Raw genomic sequence first — 9,496 nt, 5'->3', positions numbered from 1 at the left:
AATTGAGAGATGTATTCTTTACATCTCATAAATTGCTCCAAAAGCTCTTTGTTTGTTGTACAAACAACAGATCTTTTGTTATTTGCACATTTCTCTTTAGCTAATTTTCCCTCAGCTGGACACAAACTTAAATTTTTAAAAGACGACTTCTTGCTTTTAACAGTAACTCTTACCTTAAAATTTAGCTATATGAAAAAATATCTTCCAAATTTCATGACACTTTCAGTTAGGCATCACTGATTTGTCATACTCTATTATACAACTGGCAGTATATTTTCTTCTAATTTTAATAAAAATTTAGTTTGCCAGCTCATCCCTCAACTCTGAAGCATCCAAATACTGTGAAAATGAACATTATTTCTAACTAAGGATGTGAAGTTACTTGATTTTGACAAAAAGACTGCAGCACAGGCTCTCTTGGAATGAGAATATAGGCAGATATACTTCAACTTCAATAGCTAAAAATAAAAAAGAAATACTTTGCTTATTGATAATTTAAAAATATATACATTAACTCATACTTATTAAAGTCCGCTAGTCTTTTAAGTCAGAGCTATATAGCTCCACCTTACAAATTTGTTGAAAAAATAATTGCTTGGTCAGCTGGTCTGCAGACGCATATTTTACTGGCAGATGAGACAACAGGAAGGTATGAACACACATATTGCCGAGTTAGACTTGGGCAAAGTACACACCATCTTTGGCTCTTCAGCTGGATGAACAGCAGAGGTAAGTTCTCTGTGGTGTTGTAACCATCAGGAAGTTTGAATCAAAATGAATCGCGGCAAGAAGAACATATGTTGAAACCAGTTCTGTTTAAAATCTACTAATAGTAGATTAAGAGAGAATAGCAACTATTGTACCTGTGTGTAACAATAATGAGGGGAAAGTGTGGGGAAAAGACCTATTACTGTAAGACTCCTATTTTGAAATAGTTTTGGGGATGAGAAGGAAAGATGAGAAAGTTGTTATCCAACAGAAAAATTTAGCACATGGCCCATTATAGCATATGATATTGCTAGAAGTACACAACCAGAATAATCTGACAATACTTGTTTAGATAAATGATGCTCTAGACAAAAGAAATATTGTAGGTATGATTTATCCAGAATTTCAGATAAGTACTTGATAGACTATAAATAGGAAAAAAATATATTTAAGTTGGAAAAAAAATGAGGTTTACTATTACTTCTGAAGAAGAGACAGAAGATGACTGAAGATGTTACTGATGAAGTAAGTCCCCAGAAGAATATTCTTGGATATAATATTTAATATCTTCACCTTGTCATAAAAATCATGCCCATGAAATTTCCTGATGAGAAAGTTAGATGACATTGTTAAATGGAAAAAGGTCTGGGATATTGGACATATATATATATATATATAAAAAAATATATATTTTCAAGATTAGGGTAGAGAAATAAAATGTTGCTCTATAACATCAAAATCATCAGTAAAAGGATTAATAAACATGATTTTTACTGCCACAGGGGAACTCGGAATTTGACAACTAGGAGAGAGATCTAACTGTGTAAGTCAAATCTAGCTGTGAAGGTGAGTCACCAGTCTTTATAACCATAACAGAAGAAACGTAATTCTAGGATATATCAGTCAAAGTATTTCCTGTAGAGAAACAAAAGTACTGATAATTAAGTCATCAGGACCTTGGTTCAGTCACATTAACTTATACAGTCATTTGCAAAACACTGGAGTACCTGAGATGTCTTCATGGGTATGACATATTTGTTGACAGACATATCTGATAAAAGACCATGCCTGACCTAAGAATGGCAATGGGAAGGTAAACAAGGTATCTCGTATTGCACTTGTCACAGATGTTTAGGCAACTGAAATGCACCCTGGGGTTTGAATCAGTGTAGGTTCATTGACTATAATAGTGAAAAAGAAGAAAATGCAGTCTGACAGAAGAATACATCCTCAACTTGATCTTCCAGAAGAAACTATTTCTTTAGACCTCCGACTTTCCAAGCAGTTCATTTAATTCCCATGCAACAAGCAGTTTTACTTTCTTCAAAGTAAAAGTTTCTTCCAAACACAAAGAAAGTGTTTAATGTGTCCATCCAAAATATTTTGCTGACTGTACTTAAATGGAACGGCATTTTCTAAGGGGCTTGCTCCATCCCATTAGGAAATGGTGTCTTCTGAAGCTCATGAACGCTGCTTTAATGTTTCTTTTAATAAATGGAGATATGCCGAGATGAACTGAAATATGCTGTGTATAGTGCACTGCATAAGCTGCTTACATCTACACTAAAAGCTTTGCCCAGAGCATGGGAAAAAGAATACCAGTCTTCTAAGCTTTCCCCAGACTTAACTTTGTAAATGAAATGATGTCTACCACACGTGTCCATACTCTAACATAACAAACATAGGCCATTTTTTTGCACACCCAAAAGAAGACTGCTGTCATCAGGATATTTGTCTTCCCATTTCTCAAGTCTTCTCACTAACAAAATACGAAACTCAGTGAGTTTACATTGTTATGTTTATAATATTACTTATATCTTGGGAGGAGATGAATATTATATCTAATATTATTTATGTCTTGGAAGGAGATGAAAGAAAGAGAAAGAAAGACAGAAAGACAGAAAGACAGAAAGACAGAAAGACAGAAAGACAGAAAGACAGAAAGACAGAAAGACAGAAAGACAGAAAGAAAGAAAGAAAGAAAGAAAGAAAGAAAGAAAGAAAGAAAGAAAGAAAGAAGAAAATCCACAGGTCAGACAAGTTTTCACTTAGATATAAACTTTTGTCTTGCATTCAAAATCAGTGTTATTTAAATGCCTTTTAGAGGAATTGCAGCCTGCACAGGCTATTCTAGGCCTTTAATGAAATGTCTCCTAAGGCCAGAAACATTATTCATTGCTAGAGTACCCTATGATTGCTATACATGAGGCCAGTAATGTGGAAGGAAAAGACAGTACACACAGTTAGTGAACAGACCCTATCACATATTTGCCTGTTTGCTTTGGAACAGCTGTTACACTTCCTCCTGTTTCTCAAACCGAGTAGAGTGTCATCCTACTAAACATCTGCTGGCTGCAGCTGACCTGTGAAAATCAACATATAAGAAATTTGATCTTTTTTTTTCTTTTCCATTTCTTTTTTTCCTCCCTTTGCCAGAGCAAGCCCAAATCTGCTTAGGAATTCACAAGCTCACTCCAGACTCCTGCTGCTTTTGGAGAAAATGTTTCTCACCCTAAAGATCTCTTTACAGCTATGTGAATGCTGAAATTGGAAAATATAGAAAAAAGGCTGTTAATTTATAGTTTGCCATATGAACCTAATGCTCCAAACTTACTCTGAAGTCTGGCCACCACAAATTTTACAGAGCTGCCACAGATTTCTAGAGGTTGAGCAGAAGTACTTCCAGAACTGAAGATACACAAAATAGTAAGAAAAAAGCACTACTACTCTTCCCATGAAGTTCACAGATCTTTATGATGCATTGCGTCAAGTCTGAATCATTCACCTTATGCTAAAGCTAGTTCCAGTGGAGCTGCAGCAGGGTTTCCAGCCTGCTGCACTCATCAGAAACAAGCAGTCTAGATTAACTACAGGTTTGGCTTTTTGTAGGGTAAACAGTGCCTAGATAGGTGAGCTTCAGGCTTTAATCTTGGCAGCTCATTTTCTGAAGATGGAATGGAGGGATGTGACCCAGAATCTCTTCTGGGAATCAGAGAGAGTATATGGACACTTGCTTGCTCTGCATGTATATCAAAAGCCTATCAACTGTTTCCTTAACATTTTCCTCTGATGTCTTAGTTAAAAAAAAGTACTTTTCATGCTGCAGCATCCACTGTGATGCTGAATTTATATGGTGCTGTGTTCCATGTTATAAGCACGGTTGTAAAGCGCTACCTCATCGAAAGGACAAAGTCTGCTTGTGAAATTTTGTGGAAGGGGTGTGTTTTTGCAGAGAAAGTGGTGCTGGGCAGGCACTCTCTTCTTGGAAAGAACAGAAATTATCTGTGGAAAATGAGAAAAGCAGAAAAGGACATTTAAGTGTTGCATGTGGGCTGAAAGTGTGTATTTCTCCAGGCTGATCAGAAGCTTTGTTTTGGGAAAACTGCTTGAGATGCATGCTCTTCCGTTAGAGAGAACATCGCTGTGTACATGCACATGCCTTGTCTAGCCAATACATCCCAGCTGTAGGGTAGCTGCACGTCCTGCTGTCTTGTTTAAACTTTTAAAATAAAATCCAGTTGGGTGTTTCACGGTGGCTCTTGTTGCCCTTGCAGGCTAGGACACAAGACCAACCTCGCTTGCTTGATCTCTCCTGCTGAGGGCACAAGGGTGCTGATCAGACACCCTGACTGCTGTTCCTGGCTTTGCCAAAGCCTTTTTAAACAAAATTTTCCCCCTTTTAGCACTTCAGTCTCCTTCCTCTTACTCATTTCAATGCTTCTGTGTTACTTAGAGGTTGAAGAATATCTAACGACTCCCACCAGAGGACCTTACTCTCAGCTGAAGCTCCTAACCCCCACCCCACCCCCGGTGAATCAAGCATATGGTTTATAAAAGGGTGTACTGCAGGGCATAGAGATAAGACACCAGTAATCCAACTGGGAATGCAGGTAGGGAACACTAGACATGCACTCACATTGTACTCTACAATACACAGTGCATGTGTGTGTGTAAAGGAAATGTTTAATTCTAACTCCATTTCATGTTTCTTCTCGCTTTTGAGGAATGCTGATGTCCTATCTTTATTCCTCACTTGTTATTTGTAAGGAGTTATCAAGTTTAAGTAAGTGCTGTCTTTTTTATAAGAAGAGAGTGCTGGAGCCTGTTGATTAAACACATCCCTTGCTATTCCCTGTTCAGGCACCAATTTCCAGACTCAGGGTCTGGATGTAATTTCTATTCCCCCCACACCATGTGCATGTTTCAGAATTTTAACAAATGTGCAGTAAAAACTTTTGCAAGGTATGAACAGTCACAATGTGTACTTCAGTTTTGACTGCTTTAGACTTTTGAATTGGTCTGGTTTGGTTTCGTTGGTGGTGTTTTCTTTTGTTAATGAGATCCAGGTCCCTTGGAGATCTGGAGAAAAATGGGTTGAGGCGGGATTGCATGGGGCAGCCTTTCTCTCTGGCAAGCCAAATGGCCTGGGGGAGCCAGCCCCATAAAAGGGCACTCTCAGCCCCCCCAACCCTCCTCCTTCCTCCACGTGAGGGCATCTTCCAGGCCTCTCCCAACACAGCCGCCTTTGACCTCGCATGGGCCACTCCATCACAGAGCCTTTCTGAGGTCACAGTGGCCACCACTGCCCCGCCTTTGCCCCGGGCCCTATAAAACAGGCCCCCCTGCCACTGGCACGCCACTTGCTCAGCTACTCGGTCGTCTGAGAGCCAGCGTAAGCGGCAGGAAGAAGGCTAGAGAAGGAGCAAGGCGAGTGGCAGCCCTCCTCGGTGTGAGGACAGCAAAGCGGTCTGAGGAAGCACCGAGAAGGATGGCAGCTAATGAGAGGAAGATGTGTCGTGGGCAGAGGGAAAACACCTCCGGCACAAAAGACATCAGTGCCCGAGGGACCACTGGTGCCCGGCCCACAGACACATATCAGCGTTATCATTGGTACCGCAGCGACGCGGGGAACAGGCTGGCCCCTCAGACATACAGCAGCAGGGGGCCTGGGCCTAACCAGTGGTGCAGTGGTGGTGTGGAGCAAAGGTGGGAGCATGAGGCAGAGAGCTGTGGGGAGCAGAGACATGCCTATTGGCCAGAATACAACATGGGACCCAGCCGTGGCCGTAAAAAAGATGGCAGCTTCAAATCCATGCATGAAAATCAAGCAGAGAGTGGCATGGGACCAAGCCATGGAACTGGGCGACCCCCTGGTTCTGCACCCTGGCCAGAAAATACTCCTGATGGAAGGCATCCTGTGTGGGCAGTCCCGGGCAAGGACTGGCTTGTCCTCCTGCCTAACACCGTGGAGTCCATGGAGGTGGGTCCACAAGAAGAGGCGGAGGAACCCATGGAAGTGGATCCACCTTGGCCGCATCAGACCTGGGACTACCCCGGCAGTTTTTTACTCTGTGCATCAGAGAACACCAACAGCTTCGCAGAAGGGCCCGGCAAGCTCCCTACTCATCGTCGCTCGGGCTCCATCCCAAGCATTAGCTTGGAGCCACCAAACACCCGGCAATAAAGAACTCTTGCCAATTCTCAGGGGTTGTGCGAGTGCTTCTTTCCCATCCCCCAGCCCTTGTGTGAGAGGTGGCATCCCTTCTGCACAGAGCCTCGAGGAAGAGTACAAGAGAGGACCCAGCTCCCTTTGAGCTGCTGCGCTGGGGTGACAGGAGGAGTCTCTGAGGACCACCATGCACCTTTAACATTTAAAATAGACTGAGAGATGAAAATAGTAGTGTGTAAGTGATTATAGGTGGCTAATTTCTTTTATTAGGAGTGAGTTTCTATAGCTGAGTAATTGGTAACGACAGACATGGAGAAGGCTGAGGTACTCAGCAACTTCTTTGCCTCTGTCTGCACTGGTGGATGAGCTTCCCAAGTCTTTCATTTCCCTGAACCCGTAGGTGGAGGCTGGGGGATCAAAGTCCCACCCACTGTAAGTGAAGAGCAGGTTCGACACCACCTGATGAATCTAAACAAGTACAAGTCTATGGGGCCTGATGACATGCATCTCAGGGTCCTGAGGGATCTGGCTGATGGAGTAGCCAAGCCATCATAGTTGAAAAGTCCTGGCATTCAGGCGATATGACTGGTGAGTGGAAAAATGGAAACGTCATGCCCCTACTCTTCAACAATTAAAACAATTAGGAGACATTTCTTCTCAGAAAGAGTAGTCAGGCATTGGGACGGATTGCCCAGGGAGGTGGTGGAGTCACCATCCCTGGGGGTGTTCAAGGAAAGGTTGGACGTGGTGCTTAGGGACATGGTTTAGTGGGTGACATTGGTGGTAGGGGGATGGTTGGGCCAGATGATCTTGAAGGTCTTTTCCAACCTTAATTTTTCTATGATTCTATGATCTTTTGGAAAGTCAAATGCAAATAAGACAGGCCCAAGCAATTTTCACAGGAAGGCTTTCCGTCTTTCTGTCTTCTCAAAGAAAATACTAAGTATCAAATTAGGTACTTAAAATTATTCTGAACACAGTATTTGCTCTAGAAAGCAAATCCTGATTGAGAGATGGTACATCTTCTTGGGAAACAATATCTCTGGGACTGAAAATATGGCCAGATATTACTGGTGGGTGTGGATGGAGGGAGGACTGACTGGGAGTTGGTTTCTGTTTTCACATACCCAGGAACAGGCTTGAGACCATGTGCTACACAGGGTGTTACAGCTGCAAAATGCTGCACTGTCAAGTTTCACAGCATCCATATACAGCTCTTTACTGATCACCATCCTTTACATAGACAAGTCAGTAGCTCTGGCTCTGTGATCTTCATGGCCTCGGTGAGTCAGATTTAGAGGCTTACTCCTGAACACCTTATTAAACACAAAACCACCCCTCCTTTGCAACAGCAATGTACCAGGCAAGGCAACAGGCTAGCTTGTACCACAGCTCTGGCATCAGTACGTGTTGTTTTTGGAGAAACCTGCTGATTTTAGCTATGTTTCTTCCCTCCTCTTTTGCTTTTCCAGCTGACTTTGGCTTCTGTGCCCAGATCACTCCTGAGCAGAGCAAGCGCAACACCGTGGTGGGGATCCCGTACTGGATGGCGCCTGAAATGGTGGCACAGAAAGCCTACAGGCCCAAAGTGGATATCTGGTTGCTGAGGATAATGGCCATCAAGATGATCGAAGGAGAACTCCCCTACCTCAATGAGAACCCTCTGAGGAAAGTTGAAGGACCCCTTTGATGACACCTGCACCTACTTCAGCTGATGTTGCTTGCAGATTTATCTGCTTAAAAATAATAATAATAATAAAAATAAAATAAATAAAAAAGAACAAATCCTCCCAAAAACATTACACTGACAGGCAAGGGGGGGGGGGGGGGGGGGGCAAGGAGGGAAAATGGGAGAGAAAGGGTTTCCCTGGTATGAAAAGTGCTCCCCTGTGCTGTTGTTTGTCTGTGGAATTCTAGAAGTAATTGTATTTCAGTTGGACATAATCTTATTGGACCAGGGCAAAGAAAATACAGCAAATTAAATAAATAAAAACAAACTGCTTTCTAATTACCTTCTTACAATGTCAATAAGGAATTCACAGTTAGATTAGGGTGTTTCAGGCAATTACATTAAAGACTTCCCAATTCAGAAAAGGATCCAGCTGGCAGTTGAAAAACACTATTATCTTTACAGTGCAAAACTGTGATATGCTCCTGACTTTCTTTGTTTGTTTGTTTGTTTGGTTGGTTGGTTGGTTGGTTGTAAGTGGAAGGAAGAAAGGAAAGGGGTGTGGAGGTATAGATCCTACACCAGTACTGACTGCTGCAGTATTACCCAGGCCAGGTGGCAGAAAAGTAACCACATGAATGCAGAACCTACATTTTCCACATCACCAGTCATTATTAGAGTTGTACCTCGTCTGTGTCCTGACAAATATATAAAGAGAGAGAGAGAAAATAATATATATATAGTATATATATATATGTCATATATATATAGTGTGTGTATATATATATATAGGGAGGATATCATAAAATGCAAGGAGTGTTTTCAGTCATTTTTCCATCTATATCTGCAGCTTAGACTCAACGTAGTAGAGGAAGAATATTACTGATAAATAACAGTCTAAGATACTTAGAACTGGCTAAAACAGTCTCAGAGGAAGTAGCTGTTCTATTTGAGAAGTTGTGGAGGATAATCAGGGAGGATAAGAAAGAGGGTAAACACAATGTTTGTCCTTACAAAGGAAGATTTGAGGGCTTCAGTTTTTCAGAATTCCTCATTTGTCATTTAGGGGAATACTGTCAAGTGCTTGAAAATTCTGACTTCAGTTTCAAGCAGGAATCATCTTCTGGTGACAATTTTTCTTTGATTTATTGTACAGTGAGAACAATATGGAATAAATCATGCTCATGTGTAGAGACACAGGAGACCTTGTTTTCATTCCTGTTTATGTCAGCATCTCCTTGTATCAATACTAGCAAGTTCTAATCCCCCTAGGCTTCTGCTCACAATATCTTTTGCAGGGAATGTGAATTCTTTCCTTTCTGAAAGTGCAGACCAGAATAACTCAAGAGCACAGTAATAGGTGAATAAAGAAACTCAGAAGAAAATGTGTATTCTAACAATCACTGAAGTGCACAGAATTTTGGTACCAGACTGAAATTCACCTGGACCCTCCACTACTACCTACATAAAATAAAAAGGAATCTCAGTGCAGGTCCCAACAACAGCCTAGATGTGCCACATAGTTCACCTCTTATAATCAATTATCATAAGTAGAGGTGAACTAAATGGAATAATTGCACAGCAGGCAATTAGTCACATACTAATTCATTAACTGTAAAATGCTAAAGAGTTTTCTACTGCCGTAGCACCAAGCTGCTGTGTTCTTGGGG

At 41.6% G+C, this 9,496-nt stretch overlaps 1 long non-coding RNA gene across 1 annotated transcript; it reads left to right on the top strand.

The window, feature by feature from the left end:
* Positions 1–628: 628 nt before the first annotated feature.
* On the top strand, positions 629–7,942 carry LOC310892873. Its single transcript, XR_014578535.1, has 3 exons — positions 629–729; positions 1,491–1,554; positions 7,630–7,942. It is a non-coding gene; the product is annotated as an uncharacterized lncRNA (long non-coding RNA).
* Positions 7,943–9,496: the final 1,554 nt, after the last annotated feature.

This window comes from Anser anser (assembly GCF_964211835.1).
Source record: "Anser anser genome assembly, chromosome: 1".
NCBI classification, from domain to species: Eukaryota; Metazoa; Chordata; class Aves; order Anseriformes; family Anatidae; genus Anser; species Anser anser.
This window is presented reverse-complemented; position numbering and strand designations above follow the sequence as displayed.